This window comes from Gavialis gangeticus, unplaced genomic scaffold (genome assembly GCF_001723915.1).
Source record: "Gavialis gangeticus isolate Ggan-Ray unplaced genomic scaffold, GavGan_comp1, whole genome shotgun sequence".
NCBI classification, from domain to species: domain Eukaryota; kingdom Metazoa; phylum Chordata; order Crocodylia; family Gavialidae; genus Gavialis; species Gavialis gangeticus.
Window position 1 is genome coordinate 73,428,189 of NW_017729034.1, and position 3,267 is coordinate 73,431,455.

The window sequence follows — 3,267 nt, forward strand, 5'->3', positions numbered from 1 at the left end:
CCGCGCCTCAGCGGCTCCCGCTGCGGCCGGCCCCGCATCCCACACGCGGGCGCCGGCGGGAGGCTCCGGTCCCGGTTCTCCGCACTCGGCAGCTCCAGCCCCAACCCCAGCCCCAGCCCCAACTCCAGTTCCAGCCGCCTCTGCATCTTCCGCGGGCGGGGACCACCCGCCCCGCCCTCCACCCGCCACGGCTGGGAGGCGCTAACTGTAGTCCCGTGCCGGGGGGCGGGGCCAACCACCCGTCCGGCTCCCTCAGGCACCGCCTCTGCCCGACGAGTGGGGCCCGCGATGCCTGCTGGGGGTTGTAGTCCCGTAGGTCTGTCTCCGGGTGTCCCTTCCACCCCGCGCAATGCCTGCCGGGAGCTGTAGTCCTGCGGGTCCATCTCCCGGTGCCGTCGCGTGGTGCCTGCTGGGAATTGTAGTCCCGTGGGTCCGTCCCCTTTGTTGAGGCGGTGGGGACTGCAAGTCCCAGCAGGCTGCTGGGGGGAAGGGAGTTTGGCCCCGCCCCCTTTCCCAGACTCCTTTCCTTTTCACAGCCACCAGTGGCAAGAGCCTGACGCCTGGCTGGAGTCTGCTTTGGCTAGGGGTCACTTTCACCGTAGGAGGGGCCAGTGCCCTGTGACAGGGCTGGAGGGAGGCAGAGCACATGCCTTTGTCCACCCTCCTTGTCTCCCAGCTGGGACCAAGCCTTGCCACTTGGTCCCTGCCAAGCTGCCTTGAGGTGGTCCCATGGCCCTGTGTGGCTTATCAAGAGCTATAACCATTCCTTTTGCCGTCCTGGCTACCCAAGCTGATCCCCAAAGCCAAGAAGTTTTGAGTTTGGCATTAATAGCGTGTTCAGCAAGGTCAATCAGTGCCCGTCATCCTCTAGCTACATAGAGGACAATGGCAGTGGCGTACAAGGCATTACTCTTGCAGAGCTGAGGGTATCCACCATTGGCACAGAGCAGAAGCTGCAACAATAGCCCCCTTCTCCTCCTCCATGCCTTAGGGCCTTGTTACAAGGTAATTTTGGGTGGCTCCTGGACCTCTTAATCCCGGGGTTGTCCTCACATTAGCATTCATTATGCAGCTCAAAGTTATACCGCTCCAGGGCAGGATTCTCTCCTGATCTGCGCTACCCAGGTCCCGGCCCATTAAGGTGTGGCAACTCCCCACAGATGTGCTGCTCAAATTGAAGGTGTAGCTGCTCCTAATTTCAAGGTAGCACTAAGCTGGCCAACATTTGTGCGACTTGTAGCATAAGGTGCAACAAGGCCCTTAGTTGCCAACACTGCACTTCCTACCTCACCACTCAAAAAGAAGTATTATTACTATTCAAAGTATCAAGTGCTTCTCATGCTTTCTGCATGAGCACAGCATGAGTGCATGCAAGCACGCACCTGGAGACACCATTTCTTGTGGGGCCTTGACAGGCCTTTTTATTTGTCAGCAGGCACACTGCTGGAGATCTCTCATGACTGGCTTGACAACATGAATGATTTTGTTGTAACACAATATAGGCTCTTGTGAGATGACAGGAATACCTCTGGGGCATGAGAGCAATGTTTCCTTGTCTACTCTACCTCTGCAAGTGGGGCTTGGAAATAGCCACACATGCATGAACATCTTGCCAAACAGTCTCTTAAGCTGCTGCCTCGTTCTGCAAAAACTGCTTGTTTTCATTTTTTTTTATGCATCTGATTGCAAAGAAAACCTCAAAAACATGGACCAATAGGACTACGTGCACAGAGCCTGGAAAAATCACTGAGAAAGATGAATTTGTCTTAATGAATTGTTACTTCAGACACCTAAGGATGGTTATTTTAAGTGCCACCATTCTCATCTATTTTATTGAGAAGAGAAGAGAAGAGAAGAGAAGAGAAGAGAAGAGAAGAGAAGAGAAGGATGATCACAGGTCACTTGGTTTACTGTGTGCGATTTCTCATTTTCTTAACACAACTGCTAGGTAATGTGTGCGCAATATACAGAAGTATGTGACAAGCACCTTAAAAACTACCATGTGCTAGGAAAAGAAGTGAGAAAAAAAGCGCTGTCTGCCTTGGACTCCAGTGGTGGTAGGGAATTTGTTAAGTCAAATATCCTAGATAATCCTTGGAAGTGGACTTATGCCCCATGCTACAGAGGGAGGCCATAAATACATAACAATGATCGTTTACAATCTCATCTGTGGAGAAATTTCTTCTTGACCCCAAATATGGCAATTGATAGCACAGCTTATTTCTTAAACACACAAACCCAAGTTACTTAGCAGAACCTGTGGGCAAACTCCAGCCTCATTTAGTGGGAGCCAAGCTCCAACTACAGGGCTCAGTGGAGCTCAGAAAGCAAACATAATTATATTCTAAACATTTGTCCAATTGAATATGAATGGTATTTAATTTTGAGAACTCAGTATATTTTCTGAGACAAGGCTGGAAGAGCACCATTCCCTTTTTCCACTCTGATTCATCTACAAGTTGCATTTTACACTACTGTTGGGATCCTTTTTCAAACATCATTGTAGAACTTAGCTACATTCCCTTTAAAAGCTTACCTTTAACATCTGGAAATTCTCCTAAAAAAAGGTTTTCTACAATTCACCTTCCAGACAATTTAACCTAGTTCTTGGAGGCATTAGTCAAAGTTTTTTCACATTGTGAATGAAAATGATGCAAAGCATTACAATGATTAAATCATAGATATTAGCAATAACATTGAACATTGGAAGTTAATGTACCACAATAATTTTCCTTTAAATTCTGGTCTTGCTTTTGATTCAGATGTCATGTGATAGCTGAACTTGTTGTACAGAAACATGTGGTCAGCGTACAGAAAATAATATCTTATCATTTTAGTGTGGGAGAAATGCTAATGGAAAGCTGAAAGTGCTATCTATTACTCCATCTGCAGCGCAAAGGTGTCATAAGGGCAGGCCTTGAATGTAAATCTGTGAGATAATGCTTATGCTAAGCAAGGCCTAGCATAATGAACAACGTACTAAAACTCCCAGAATGCTTCAAGGAGGTTGAGAAGCCAACGATTGACATTCTGGTGACCGCTATCTGACCCTAAGGTGAAAATGCTACAATGACAACTTGTTAACTGCAATGATAAAAATTGCAGGTAGCAACCTGCAAGCCTTGACCTTTTAACCTGCTAAGGACAGCAACATATATAGATGAATAATGTATTTAGGTCACTAAAGATTAACATAAGAAGTGTAAAAAATTAAATAAAGAGCGTATCACCTGATGTTATGATGTAGATAAGTAGTAACCAACAGAA